The sequence below is a fragment of the Amphiura filiformis genome, chromosome 20 (genome assembly GCF_039555335.1).
Source record: "Amphiura filiformis chromosome 20, Afil_fr2py, whole genome shotgun sequence".
Classification (NCBI taxonomy): domain Eukaryota; kingdom Metazoa; phylum Echinodermata; class Ophiuroidea; order Amphilepidida; family Amphiuridae; genus Amphiura; species Amphiura filiformis.
Genome location: NC_092647.1, coordinates 48,160,807 through 48,176,595, shown reverse-complemented (window position 1 = coordinate 48,176,595; position 15,789 = coordinate 48,160,807). Strand labels below are relative to the sequence as shown.

The 15,789-nt window shown below is 45.9% G+C and overlaps 1 long non-coding RNA gene across 1 annotated transcript in view; it reads right to left on the bottom strand.

Moving 5' to 3' along the window:
- LOC140142757 (uncharacterized) overlaps positions 1-14,961 on the bottom strand; it is a 57,470-nt gene extending 42,509 nt beyond the window's left edge. The window contains exons 1-2 of the long non-coding RNA XR_011857575.1: positions 14,871-14,961; positions 9,381-9,519 (exon numbers count right to left, since the gene is read on the bottom strand). This is a non-coding gene — a long non-coding RNA (uncharacterized lncRNA). The remainder of the gene's footprint in view (positions 1-9,380; positions 9,520-14,870) is intronic.
- Positions 14,962-15,789: the final 828 nt, after the last annotated feature.

Genomic DNA, 15,789 nt, shown 5'->3' with positions numbered 1-15,789 from the left:
GGTACATAAACTCATACTCTGCAAGTTATGTCAAATTTTGCACTATGATTGTTTATTTGAGGTTATTGGACTATGCCATTGAGATTAGGTTATTGTAGTCCATGATGTTGGTCACCGTCTATGGGGTTCTAAGAGGCGCTAAACTGGTTAAGCCATACAAAGGTCAAAGGTCTCGATTTATTTGGTGTTTTTATAAATCCATTAATTTTGTATTTTAAACAAAGAATATACTCACACCATTTTATCCCGTGCATATCAGAAAACAATAATAAAATAAAATCCAAGCATATTGTGGTTTTATTTCTGAGCAAGGGCATAATTTTAGCAAAGCAATTGCGGAGTAAATCTAGTAAGAGTGAAATTAGAAGCTTTTCACAAACTCATGCCTATATTGTGGGCGCCTCCGTAGAGGGCGCCCCAAAAAGTACAGAACATATTCAAAATAATTTCCCCACCGGGGGTGCTAATCCTCATTATACTCTGGTAAATATTCCTATTTTGGGTCTCTATTCCCCTCTCAGAAGTGAGAGGGACATACACAAGCGCACCCGATACTTACCTCCCACGACCTGATCTATGCACAAAGCGAAGTTTGGGACCACAAGAAACCCCTGTACCACAGAAAAGGTTTTGGCACCCCGGAAGAACGGGATGACAACGCCCAGGTGTTGGTGTCGCCCAACACTAACGAGATATCGCCCTCACCAACACACGTTTCTTGCGACCCTCACGTGTGAGAACGTATGACTTTCTTGAGGGGTGGAACGCATGAAAAGCGGGAAGGGCTCAGGTCGTGGGAGGTAAGTATCGATGGCGCTTGTGTATGTCCCTCTCACTTCTGAGAGGGGAATACCCTGCGCACCCTCTACTTACCTCCCACGACCTGATCTATGCACAGAATACCACTGAGAGCAAGGAGGTGGAAGAAAGTCGTGAGAGGTAAGGAGGGCACACAGTGCAAACTCCGCTCAAAAAAAAAAAAAAACCACCCAACCCAAGACTCACCTAACGTCCTCGATCCGATCCCTGGCGGCCTGCAAGCAGTGCTGAAGTACCTACAGCTGAATGACTTGCGAGGGCGTCCTTGAGGTAGGTCGACTGGAAGGTGGTGGGGCTCTTCCAGCCTGCTGCGTCGAGCACCTCCCTCAGGGACACCCCAGAGTGGAAAGCCCAAGATGCTGCTTGGGATCGAATGTCGTGACACCTGACCTGTGACTGTGACTGTGTCTGAGGACCCGTCATCCGTTCGTGATGTTTTTGGTGGGCGCAACGGATGACGGAGGCAACCCAGTGGCTGATAGTGCTCCTAGCGGCCGGCCTAAATGGCCTGGCCGATGTAATGAAAAGCTGCCTGATGTCCCCCTGATCTTCTCGATGCGCTTTAATGCGATCTAAGGGCCCTAACGGGACATGACGGTTTCTCCGCCTGTCCTGCGACCAGGACCAGATCAGGAGGAACACCGGGAAGGAGTAAATGACATGGTCTGGTTCTTGGCCAAGAAACCGGTCCTAGGCAGGATGGAGACACCCCGGTTGGTAAAGCGTAGATGGTGCTCGTCGATCGACAGAGCATGAATATCAGAACAACGCCGACCGCAGGCCACTGCCACTAAGAACACTGTCTTTAGTGTCAGGTCCTGCAGCGAGAGGTCCTCCATGGGCTCGAAGGATTGCTAGATATCATAACACCAACGGGAGGTCCCACTCCGGAACCAGGGAACGGGCTGGGGGCCTCTCCGAGAACATGCCCTTAATGAGGGCGGAGAGGGCTGGACTAGAGGAGACAGTCATGCCTCCCCAAAGCCATGATGGACCGCTGCTATGGCCGTCCTGTACGCTTGGGCGGTCCGAGGCATACAGCCGCCGTGGAAAACTTCTGTAAGGAAGTCTGCGACTTCGCCTACAGGGGCAAAATGGGGGTCGATTTCTCGACCGGCACACCACCTGTAGAACCGGCGAAGTCGCGAATCGTAAGTCTGTCGAGTCGACTGTCGCCTTGCCTTTGCAGCGGCGCGCAGCCGACTCAGAAAGTCCCGCCGCCTGGTAGGACTGGCGGAAATACGCCAAACAGTCAGATGGAGGTTGTTGATCACTCCCATCTGAACCTGCTGGCGTGACGGAACGGACAGAAGATCCCCACGGCGAGGAAGGCTGACTGGCTCCCCCACTAGGAGGTCCAGGAGGCGGGGGAACCACCACTGCTTGGGCCAGAGAGGAGCGACTAGAAGGAGAATACAGCCTGGAGAGCGGGCTACCTTCTCCAGCACCCGAGGGATCAGAGCAATGGGAGGGAAGGCGTGGCAATCGCCCTCCCAGCTCTCCCGCATGGCGTCTCTGCCTATCGCCTGGGGTCTAGGCCCCAGGAGAAGTAGGTCGGAAGTTGGTGGTTCGATGAGACGCGAACAGGTCGACTATGCGGGCGATCTAACCTCTGGAAGATAGAACGCAGACTGCTGGATGAAGATGCCACTCTACTGGACGCTCCCCTCTGGGCCAGGCGCGTGGATGACTGAAGCCCCCTCGGGACAGTGAATCGGCCAGGGTGTTGTCTACCCCGGCCAGATGCTCCGCACGGAGGGAAATATCCCTCCGTAGACACCACAGGAGGAGGGACACCGTCTCCTTGCAAAGGCTGGGACTTCTGGTGCCCCCCTCCCTGTTGATGTAGGACACAACTGTCATGCTGTCGCATCTGACCAGGATGAACAGGCCGTGAATCCGTAGACCCAGCTGGCGGAGGGCGAGGAAAATGGCCCATAGCTCGAGGAGATTGATGTGTCTCCGAGCTTGAGTCCTCGACCAACGCCCGGAGAGCCTGGCGCCCTGAAAGTGGGCTCCCCACCCTGACTTGGATGCATCCGTGGTAAGGACGTGGGAAGGGCGGGGTTTCGGGAATGGAACGCCTATCTGAACACTCGGCTGACCTATCCACCAGGAGAGGCAGAGGAGGAGATGCCGAGGGACCGGAATCCCGAGGCTCAAAGGATGGCGCCACGCTCGATACCGTCCGATGAAGTACAACTGTATCTTCCTCGTGCATAGCCGGCAGCCTGGAACCAGATCTATGAGGCTGGCCATCAGCCCTAGAAGGCGAAGCCACGACCGAGCCTGGACCGATGCTGCCTGCCTGATCTGCAGAGCGCAGAGCCGAGCGTCGGCGATCCTCGAGTCTATAGGAGAAACCCGGCCCCTGGCGAAGTCTATAGTCGCCCCTAGGAACTGAGGCGACTGAGATGGGGAGAGAAAAGACTTCTGGTGGTTTATGATAAACCCCAGGGACTCTACCAGCCTGCACACCCCTGAACATCCTGGCGCAGACACTGCGGAGAGGGGCTACCAACAACCAGTCGTCTAGGTAGACGAAGATCGTGATCCCCTTCCTCCGGAGAAACTCTGCCACCGACTTGACCAGTCGAGTGAATGTCCGGGGGCCGTGGAGAGGTCAAAGGGGAGGACCCGGAACTGAAAGGCGGTACCGTCGAACACGAAGCGAAGCCATTTCTGGTCTGACTGGCAGATTGGTACGTGGAGGTATGCATCTTTCAGATCTAGGGTGACTCCCCACCAGCCTGGCTGAAGGACAGATAACACCGCCCAGCGTCTCCATCCGGAAGCGTGGGGCCTTGATGTAGGCATTCAGGGGCTTCAAGTTGAGGATTGGGCGCCACTCCCGGATTTCTTTGTGGTAAGGAAGAGCGTGGAGTAATGGCCTGTCTGGAAGGCCCTGGGGAGAGGTGTGATGGCTCTCTTTGTTAGGAGAGCTTCGATCTCCCCCACCAAGGCCTCCCTCTGTAAGGGATCCAGCGGTGACGGGTGACTCGAACCCCCGGAACCGAGGAGGACGGGAGGTGAACTCGATCTGGTAGCCTAGAGACACTGTCTCTAGGACCCATCGGTCTGAGGTCACCCCCGCCAAGCCCTGGCAAGGAGGCGACCACCCACTGGGAGCGGGCGGTCGGGTCCCGGAAGGAGTCAGAACCGGCGTCCCGACCGCGTCCGCCATAGGCGGACGGGTCGTTACGACCGGCACCGTCACTTTTGCCTCGTCCTCCCTTGCGACTGCGATTGCGGTTGTGATTCCGCCTGCCGCCTCTTGCACCTCGCCACGGGGCCAGAGGGGGCATGGGTGGCTGGCGGAAATAACGGTTGCAAGAGGGAAGGATACTGCTGCTGCTGCTGCTGAAATTGCTGAGCAACCAGCTGCTGCTGCTGGGGCACCTGGATATAGGTCGGGTTGGCTGTCTGACCTTTGGACCGAAACCGCTTGGGCGCTGATGTGGCCGGTGCCTTTGGTTGGCTGGCCTCCTTAGCCGCCTTCCGTCTGGTACGTTCATCTTCGGTCAGCCTGGGAAAGGCCCCGCCGAATAGATCAGTACCAACGGAGCAGACCTCAACTCTCTTTTGTCCGAGAAGTTGAGCGCCTGGGCGACCAAGGCTCGGCGCGCCAGGACAGACCGAGTTGAAATCCGAGCGAAATGCTCCGCTGAGAGATGATTGAGGTCAGCCAGCACATGTACCGCCCTCAGTGTCGCCTCAGGAGACAAGGACCTTTCCTTGTCCAGCAAGCTCCGTGCTAGATGAGCGCTGACGAGCTGTTGGACATTGGAAATGCGGAGCCCGTCTCTGGCGAGAGACTCCAGGGACCGTAGCTCCTCATCCCGGGCTTTATCCCAGGAGGCACCTTGTGGGGCGCCTTTGGTCCAGCCTGCCTGGGGGCTCCCTCAACTCCTGAGGGGAGGGAGCTCTCCGGGCGACACTTGGTCCCCTTATCCCGCTCCATCTGGCGATAGGCCGCCTCCGGACAGAGGGGGGTTTCTAAGAACGCCACATCCTCTGTAACGTGGGGGAACGCCCGTGCCAGCCACGGGAGGCGGTCTACTTCACCCTTATCCTGTACGGCCGTGGTGAGTGCCTTGATGTCACGCGATAAGGGGATGAAGGGCATTGACTTGGGGGGCTTAGCTGGCTTTGCCGCATATCCTAAGTCGGAAGCCAGTTGCGGAGGTGTCTCGAACTCCAGTCGCATCTTAGCGTCCGATAGGACGGCCGCATGCGAAAAAAGGAGCGAGACCTTAGGAGTAAGGAGCCTCTCCGCAACTGGTCCTCCTCGGAGCCTTGAGTCGGTGCTGGGAATGAATAAGGGTCCCCCCAGCCTCGACACTGATCATAACTCCACTGGTACCGTCCAGGTGGAGCCGGGTCGGGCTGAGGAACCCCTCCCCACCGAGATCGCTCCTGATTGGGGCCACGCTCTGGACCGAGGCGGCCCGACCGCTCTGCGGTCGAATGTAAGGAGAAACCTTGAGTTTCTGCAGCGAACGTCGAGCCAGCTAAGCTCGGGGGAAGGTGTGGAATCTGAGCCTGTGAGCCTGACGGAAGGAAGGACTGGGTCATACTTACTGGCGGAGGAAACGACGAGGGGCCTGGGACCAAACGCGAGAGAGAGTAGGATCGACCCTGTTGGTCGGCCACGGTGAACGTGTCTGGCCAAAGTGCTTGGCTCTGCAAGGGAATACCGACCGAAGGGGGTTGTTGGGAAGCTCCGAGGGAGACCGAGAAAGGCGCTGAATGACTGGACGGGTCGCGATGAACCCCAACGGGATATCAGAGCCCTCTCTGTCAGCCCTGGGGAGTCGAAAAATCCCGAAAAAGACTCTACCTCCGTCTGACTCTGAGAGCCATCTGAAAGCTCATCATAGCTAGCCTCTATGCTAATCGCATCGGACTGCGGATCCGGACCTGTTGAAGGCAAACCTGGACCCACTGGTCGGGTTACCGCCGAGGGCACCTGACCGGGATCTTTGCCTAACAAACCAATGAGTTGGTTCATGCGGTCCCTAACGCCGGACGGGTCCGAAAGTGATGAGATGAGCGTTGACAGTGCCTCAGCCTGAGATGCCGAGCATTGACTGCTCTGGGATCTCGGATGCTCAACCATCGAGGGAGCAGCTAGGGCAGAGGAGGGATCGAAACACGCTCTGGCCAGGGGCCGGCGTAAGGGATCCAGCGGTTGACCGGTGGACCATGGCTGCCGCCGGGGTCGCTCTACCATCCTGGGACGGACGGGAGGCCTTCCGGACGGTCGAGCCGTGGAACCATTGAGGTCGACCGCACACGGGAGGACGCCTGAGCAGCGCCTACGCCGGGGCACTCAACCCGACCGCAACTGGTGCCGTCGAGAGTGGCGCTCGGGCGCGAGCCAGCCCATTGCTCAGAGGATGCGGGCCGATACCCACCTCCACGGCACTCGACCGGGACGCCAGAAGCGCTCAGGGAGCCGCCGTGAGGGCACGAGCCTCCTAGCATAAGGGCGGGCGGAGCCAAAAGGCTTAGGGACTGCCCGACCGAGGGACAGATAGAGAGATTGACTCTCTCATACCTGGTCTCCTGGAGCTAGAGGACCCAGGGGACGGAGGACAAACTCCCTGGCTGGCGGGGCTAGGGACACTTTCTTCGCCGAGCCAGGCGACTCCTCTTGAAGAAGAACGGCGTTTGCGGTTCCTGTCCCTAGGCCTCTCCACCTTACGTTGGTGAGACTTCTGTAGTTTCACCTTATGGGCCAGGGACCTAGCCCAGGCCTCCTTGGACCAGTCACGGTCAATGGTGCACGGTTGGTCCGGTGAGCACGACCTACAAAGCAGGCATGCCTCATGCGCATCGTCTTTCCCAAGGAATGCCTTGCACGCAACACACTGCCGAGGTTTGCTTCTGGTCCCCAACGCCTTTGGAGGGAGTACTCTCTTTAGACATTTTGATAACTACCTGTAATGGAGAAAGGGCAAGAAAACATGTAAACTCCCTCTCGTCTCCGAAGGGACTGGAGGATGGACCCCGGCGTAAGAGGAGGGGGATAAGCAAGAGTGTCAACCTGTAAGGGGTCACATACTCCCCCAAGGGGAGAACCCCCTCCTCTACCGCCAGAGAACCCAAAACATGAAAAGGCGCACGGGATCCAAAAAAGTGAACACGAGATCCCCTACTACTGAGAGAGTGCGCATGGGAACAGTTTTGACATAGGCCCCCGCACTATTAAGAGAAAAAACCGCGAATTTTAGGCTTACCACATGTGCGAGGGAAAAATGAATCAAAACACCGACTCCGAAAGCCAAAGTAGCCGGGCCAGAAGGGGAGATCGCCAAGAAAAAATCCCGGCGACCTCCCAGTGGAATTACCAGGGGGGAGCCGAGTGAAAACCTATGAATATTTTACTTGGGCGGTCTCACTTCGGCCACAGAGACTACGAGAAACTAGCAAGAAAAAAACATCACAAATGGAAAAAAAATCTTGCTAAAGTTACAGAAAATATCACCGAAGTGATTACTGATACTTGCGTAACCGTTACTCGGAAATAAGCCTCACGCTGCTACGATATTTCTCAACAGAAATTGGAGCTCTGCGTAAACACGTCCTTGTTGGTCGCAAGAAACGAATTGGTGAGGGCGATATCTCGTTAGTGTTGGGCGACACCAACACCTGGGCGTTGTCATCCCCGTTCTTCCGGGGGTGCCAAAACCTTTTTCTGTGGTACAGGGGGTTTCTTGTGGTCCCAAACTTCGTTTTGTGCATAGATCAGGTCGTGGGAGGTAAGTAGAGGGTGCGCAGTGTATCTCAAAATGCCAAGGTGTGACCCCGGGTGACAGTGCACAGTGGTATACCACAATCTGCCCAAGCCACATGGTTCATTCAGCTACGGTGCGGTAACTGCTCTAGTTAAAAGTAAAACTGCTTTTTTGCATCAAAAATAAAGTTACTTTTGTAAGGATATGCCTGTTGTTTTAAATGAACGAAACCGTCACAAACATCTACGCCAGAGAACCATGTTCAAAGTTCGCGAATGCACTATTGCGTGATCATTGAGGATCAACAAGCGCCGATGTTGCCCGGTCGTGTGTGCGCTGTCTTATATCACTATCCATTATTGTGTGACATTATACACCCAAAAACCAATCAAATCATGTGAATTCAAGCCACACCCACTGAATAAGAAATGTACATCTTTGGTAGCCATGGTAGCAGCATTTACAAACTAATATCATATGAGATAGCAATATATTTACACAATGTATACATGAGATATCATCATATGAGAGAGCAATATATTTACACAATGTATACATGAGATATCATCATATGAGATAGCAATATATTTACACAATGTATACATGAGATATCATCATATGAGATAGCAATATATTTACACAATGTATACATGAGATATCATCATATGAGATAGCAATATATTTACACAATGTATACATGAGATATCATCATATGAGATAGCAATATATTTACACAATGTATACATGAGATATCATCATATGAGAGAGCAATATATTTACACAATGTATACATGAGATATCATCATATGAGATAGCAATATATTTACACAATGTATACATGAGATATCATCATATGAGATAGCAATATATTTACACAATGTATACATGAGATATCATCATATGAGATAGCAATATATTTACACAATGTATACATGAGATATCATCATATGAGATATAGCAATATATTTACACAATGTATACATGAGATATCATCATATGAGATATAGCAATATATTTACACAATGTATACATGAGATATCATCATATGAGATAGCAATATATTTACACAATGTACAAATGTATACATGAGATATCATCATATGAGAGAGCAATATATTTACACAATGTATACATGAGATATCATCATATGAGATAGCAATATATTTACACAATGTATACATGAGATATCATCATATGAGATAGCAATATATTTACACAATGTATACATGAGATATCATCATATGAGAGAGCAATATATTTACACAATGTATACATGAGATATCATCATATGAGATAGCAATATATTTACACAATGTATACATGAGATATCATCAGAGTGTTCAGCAACTTCACACTATGGGCTATATTCCAATTGAAATCCATACACCCCTATGGAAAAAGTGACCTTAATCTCCCACACAGGGAGCATGAATATGGGATTACCTGACTGACTCCATTTGAAGTTTAGCCTCTGTATACGTCTTTCATAAGGGGAATATGGATTACAACTGGAATTCACCCATTGCACGGTTCCGCCATATGTGAGGAGAGCCTCGATCTGGCATGCATGAATGGGTATTGATTGAACCAGTAATATAACATTGCATAGAGTTACGCAATACTTCCTTTCATGTCTATTGCCAGTTCAAGGCTCTCCTCGCATATGGCAGAACCTGAGACCATAATACCTAAACCGTGTAATAGGCAAATGGCCAAATACAATATGAGTTATCAACAGCAGATGGTCTTGAGAACAAAGTTATTAAATAATTTCTCATCTTGCTGCATGTATTATCACCAATGATTAGAGACATGACTTACCATCTATTTAATCATCCCATGTGACTGTGAGCGGTACTGCAATGGAGTCCATCTCATGTAAGATAGTGCTGGATTGTTACCAAGTCGCATGCCACTTCCTGATGTCCGAGTCACAAGTCCACCATGTCCTTGTACGAGTCTTTAATGTAAAAATATCAAGAACAGGGTTTTTACCAATTGATCATAATTTCAAACCCATTAAGTCCTTCCATTAACGAAGGTAAAGTTTGGCCATATTGTAACATTTCCTGAGGAGGACACCCTCAATATTTTTCAAAATTCAGTTTTTACACAATTGTTATGTACTTTAGTAAACTAACATAAACCTGCAAAAATCAAGACTTTAGGTGTTGTAGTTTTGACAAGATTTTGAATAAAATGACTGAATAAGACATTTAATTTTTATGATCAAAATATTAATCAAATTCTGTGACACGACGTTCAGAACACTGTACGTATAGTACATGGCAGATGGCGACATATGAGTTGGCATAAAAATAGCAAAAAAACTACAATTCTATTTCTCATGGAAATGTTACAATATGGCTTTCATCAATGATGACATAAATCAGTAAAATCAATTATAAATTACTGAAACTGGTGAATTGGTGAGGCTAAAAACTTTTGCAGTTTAAATTATTTTGGGAAACAGACTTTTGCGATGTGAAGAACAACTTACAAGGTTATGCGCACTTCAATAAAACATCAAATTTTGTTTTTGTTTACGTTAAGGGGTCAAATTAAGTTAATTAGTTCCAAAAGCATTGAAAATGCCTTTCAGCCTAAAATAACAATGCCACATTTTTCATTTGCACACTCAATTTTGTCTCATTGCTCCGGTCCCTGCACCAACTATTACATGATATAGTAGAAACTCATTAACATGTATTGTTAAATCAACTAATTTGTCAACATTAGCATGTATTCTGTGTTCAACAGTGTCTGTTTTTATGGAGAACCTGTAGTCAACAGTAGAGTGTTTGTTTATTGAATTAGTTTGTAAGTGAAGCTTTTTAGTTGAAGGATAAATTAATCAAGTTTGCAAAACCTATGGTTTAAAAAAATTATATAAAATATCAGTACCGCATCAAGAAAAGACTGACCGCTAAAGACGGTGCCTGCGAAAGATGGGTGACTGTTAGTTATCTGAATATTAAATGATCAAACAATCAACTATTCAATTAATTGATTGATTGATAAAGGTTCTTATTCAGATCAAATTATAATGATACTACTGCTACTATAGTTAGAACATTACTCCTACTTTGCATTGATATGATTTTCACTGATGAACTTTATTTAATCTTGTACCTGTGTAGCCTTAACGAAAGGTGCCGGGAGTACCCCACTTTCCCCTAAATTGGCAAATGTCGAAAGGAGAAGCAAGAAAATTGCCACTTGTTTGTCCACTATGCAGGGGGGGTGTGAGGGGATGTTCCCCTCAGAAGTAACTTTTGCAATATGAAGACCTAATTGAAGCGATTTGGTGGACCATTTTAGCCCTATTAGTGAAAAAAGTCAGATAATCCCATATTCAGGCTCCTTGAGTGTGAGATTAAGGTCAGTTTTTCCATAGGGGTGCATGGATTTCAATTGGAATAGCCCATAGTGTGTTGAACACTCTGATGATATCTTATGTATACATTGTGTAAATATATTGCTATCTCATATGATGATATCTCATGTATACATTGTGTAAATATATTGCTATCTCATATGATATTAGTTTGTAAATGCCAGGCGCGTAGCAAGGCGTATAAAGGTGGGGTGCCCAATAGACGGACCCAATATGACACAGGGGGGGGGGTGTCTGAGGGGGGATGTGCCCCCATCAGAAGTTAGAAACTTTTGCAAAATGAAGACCCAATTGAAGCGATTTGTTGGACCATGCATTTTAGCACTACTACTGTGTAAAACTTTAGTTTGAGAAAGCCAAAAATTTGTGAAATGAGCGTTCCATGAAGCATTTGGCGCAAATTTCGTGGAAAAGTTTTCCCTATTATTGTAGGCCTATAAATTGTGTTGAAACATAGGGGAAAGTGGGGTAATGCCGGACTGTGGGGAATCCCGGACACATTGATTGCAGCTAAACGGAGAAGGGTGGCACTATTATACTACCTTAGGGTATTAGCTACCTCAAGGTGTACCTCACATGTACTATACTACCAGTGCTTTGGGTTTCGTCTTTCTTTGTTAAAATTACGAAAAAACAGAAATTGTCATTTTTGACTTTTTATCTGAAAAATGATTATTATACTCTGATCAGCTCTTAATAGGCGGGGACTCATAACATCGTGGATTGATATAGAACGGCGTACACGCAGCTAGGCGCAGCAGTTACGTGAACTGCGCTTTGCGTTTTGTGTGAAGACCTGTGCTTTTGTGGATTTACGTGTACGTTAGTTGGAACTTTATTGACTCGCGCAGTAACAAAAACCGAATAATTCCTGCCTATTAAGAGCTGATTATAGTATAGCTGGGTGACAGTTAATGCGACAAGGGACACAGATGAAGTATGGATGAAAATTATGTTTGATACTTGATTGTTAGCTGGATGTATGAATTTTGGTATCTTAAAAATGGATTAGTAGAACAAGCACTGAAAAATTAAATCGGGACCGTGAGGGGTAATCCCGGACACACATGCGTCTCTATACAGATGGGGTAATGCGGACACTTGTTATTTCAAAATATAGACAACAACAACAGCCCCCATAGTTGTATGCTTGAGGTAACAGAAGTACCTAATACATTATAGGTGATTATCATCCTACTCCACTTTCCCTCTTGGCAACAATCATGTGTCCGGGATTACCCCGCGTCCGGCATTACCCCATCATTTTTTACCATTTTGGTTTTTAATTATAACTTATTAACTGTAGATGTTGAGTTTTTAAAAACTAGCTACTATTAGAACATTACTCCTACTTTGCATTGATATGATTTTCACTGATGAACTTCATTTAATCTTGTACCTGTGTAGCCTTAACGAAAGATGCCCGGGATTACCCCACTTTCCCCTAAATTGGCAAATGTCGAAAGGAGAAGCAAAAATTGCCACTTGTTTGTCCACTATGCAGGGGGGTGTGTGAGGGGGATGTTCCCCTCAGAAGTAACTTTTGCAATATGAAGACCTAACTGAAGTGATTTGGTGGACCATTTTAGCCCTATTAGTGAAAAAAGTCAGATAATCCCATATTCACGCTCCTTGAGTGGGAGATTAAGGTCAGTTTTTCCATAGGGGTGCATGGATTTCAATTGGAATTGCCCATAGTGTGTTGAACACTCTATCTGATGATATCTCATGTATACATTGTGTAAATATATTGCTACCTCATATGATATTAGTTTGTAAATGCCAGGCGCGTAGCAAGGCGTATAAAGGTGGGGTGCCCAATAGACGGACCCAATATGACACAGGGGGGGGGGTGTCTGAGGGGGGATGTGCCCCCATCAGAAGTTAGAAACTTTTGCAAAATGAAGACCCAATTGAAGCGATTTGTTGCTACTAATTTTGTCCAGTCGGTAGGCCCCCTCATCCTTATTCATAGTGTCTTTTCCTCTACTCCTGATCCAGATAGCTTCCTTTAGCCAACGTGTAGTTTTGTCGGATTCTTGGTCTATGAGTATGACCTGAGCCTCCTCCCACCCAATGACGTAATTTTTGTGAGCAACATGTCCTACCGACTGGACAAAATTTATGACCAGGTCATAAATACTCGGCAACAAGAAAGTTTGGTGACGTCATCAAAACCAGACAAGAGTGTTGCGGTTCTAAAACATCTAGAAACACCAGTACCAGAGTGAACAAGATTCCTGATAGGAATTGAAATATTTCTGAGTGAGTATAGTATCATTTTAATTGGATTTGAATAAGAACCTTTATCAATCAAATGAACTATGAACGATCCTGATGAATCTGTTTCAAGAAGTATTCAATTAATTGGTTTCTATAACAGATCAAGAATATCAGAATAAGATATAGATAAATAGAAATAACTTTGATTAATTAATTAAATTGAGTGATTAACTGAGTGAGCAGTCATTGATTGATAAATAATTGGTTGATATATGGATTTTAGTAAAACATATGCGGAAGGTGTATCTTAATTATGACTATGAGCTGCATAAATTGTAGGAATCAAGATGATCACATTTCTGTCAAAAACAAAATTTATACCAGTATTGCCTAAATTAGGCTGAAACTGTCAAATTTCCACCATTTTTATCGAATATTTCTAAAAAAAAAAAAAATAAAAAATCGGATACCTAGTTTTTGAAAATCAAAAGAAAAGTTTTTTACTGAAAAATAATTAGTTACGGTATACATAAATTGTATCACACTTTTGGATGATTTTCTCCAAAAGTAAGCATTTTTTTATAAATCTGACGTCACCGTTGGATTTATCAGGTCATTTTCATTCTAAATACTTTTATACACTTAAGATCAACAATTTAGAATTTACAAGACCAAAACGTTTTTCATAATTCCATGGTTCAGACCAACCTGAAACTGCGGTTTCCATTTCAATGTACAATCCAAAGATCTGATATTATCATTGTAGTTCAAAATTATCACCTAACGCTGGGCTGTCAACTCTTTAGAACTGCTGGGCGTGAGACAGAGGCGTACCGGGATTTGCCGACTCCCAATGTGCATTTTGTACCATGATTATTTGAGCCACGGCGCTCGAGAATGTAAAAAGCGGGGGGGGGGGTAGGATCAACAGATTATTTACTAATTTGATGAAGGCTTTGAGAAAAAAAGTGATTTTGATTATTTCTCATCTGCTGCACATGTAGGACAGAGGTGTACAGAACGGTTGGACAAGTTGCTCCTCAAAATACTGTGACATCATTGACCAAATGTTGTAAGGTGCAATTTGGTCCAGTGTTAGAGAAAGCACAGTTTTACCAACCCAATGTGTTACAATTAAACAAGGCAACAAATAAACACAAATCAGGACCAGCACACAACCTAACTTCAAAAAGCAAGATTTGAACTCACAACCTTTCTGTCACTAGACAGATACTCTAACCATTAAGCTACCAGCTACCACTTATACACGGTGGTTGAAACTGGGTACTAATGTACATTGTAGGCAGTCGATATATGCAAATACAATATTGTATTTATTTCCTTTCTTGTTAATTGTAACTCTTTGGGTTGGTAAAACTGTCTTTGTTTTAATTACAATGTATATTTGGTTTCCTCTTGTAGCAACCAATCATTCTCCATAATGCTCTTGTGCAGGATGTGTATACCTTTACTGTCTTAAACAGTTTTAGACCACAATTTATTGTCTAAATTTGGATTCAATATAACATTAAAATAGCACTTTTGTGCCCATAAAGTCATTTTTAGTAATGGGTCAGCAGGATTGTTTGGATATTTTGTCCCCTCCCCCTTGGCCTATTATTATTATTTGAGTTAAGTTTTTTTTATAGTACTGTGGTAGGCCTAATTGATCAGATTTCTAAGTGACTTACCATCCACTAAATGTCAGCGGTACTGCATAATTCACCTCAACCTGGTGTCCTGTGATCTGAGTTCCCAATGTGCAAGTCTCGAGTCCTCGATGTCGGAGTCTGTAATGTAAAAAAAATCAAGAACAGGGTTTTTACCAACTGATCATAATTTACCCACATACATTATATGGACCATCCCCTTATCATATCCCTTCCCCCAAAAAAGAAAATGAACAGGGGTTTCAATGTAGTGCAATGCATCTCAAGGGCCGAGGGTCTATTTGTTCAAAATATTCTGTAACACAAAATTGCCATTTTGCATGTAGGATTTTCAGGGCACCAGGCCTGCATTGCACTTTTTGCAACGCTTAAAATATTCTATTGATGTTCAAATTTGGATATATACATGTAGAGGTAAGAGCAAAGATTGTCTATTTTGTATTCTAAAATTTAGCTTAAAGGCCCTTTCAGTGATTTCACAGGAAAATAAAAAAAAATGGAAATTTGTCAGAGTTGCTTAGAAATAAAGAATAAGTCTACAGAATTTCATTAAACCACTTTTCCCTGAATACATCGACAAATTAGTCTAAAAACAGAAGTTTTAGAAAGGTTTTCTACTTCAACTCAGATCGACTCGAGAAAATCGAGATTTTCGTACAGTGCGCCACCAATCAACTGGAAAAACTTCCTAGTCCAGTGTTTCTAACACGGGGGAAGTAGAGTCTAAATTGATTTAAAACAGACGCTTAATTTTTGTAGTAGAAAACAAAATCAGCAATTAAAGGTCACCGAGGCAAACTAACGGTCAATTCAAATATGAAAAACAGTTAAAAGCTGTTAAAATTGTGTATTTTGTTTAAAATAGTAGCTACTGATGTAATAAGTAGTAGAAACAATACGCATAGCCGTGTTAGTGCGATGGAGAGTGAGCTTCTTTCGA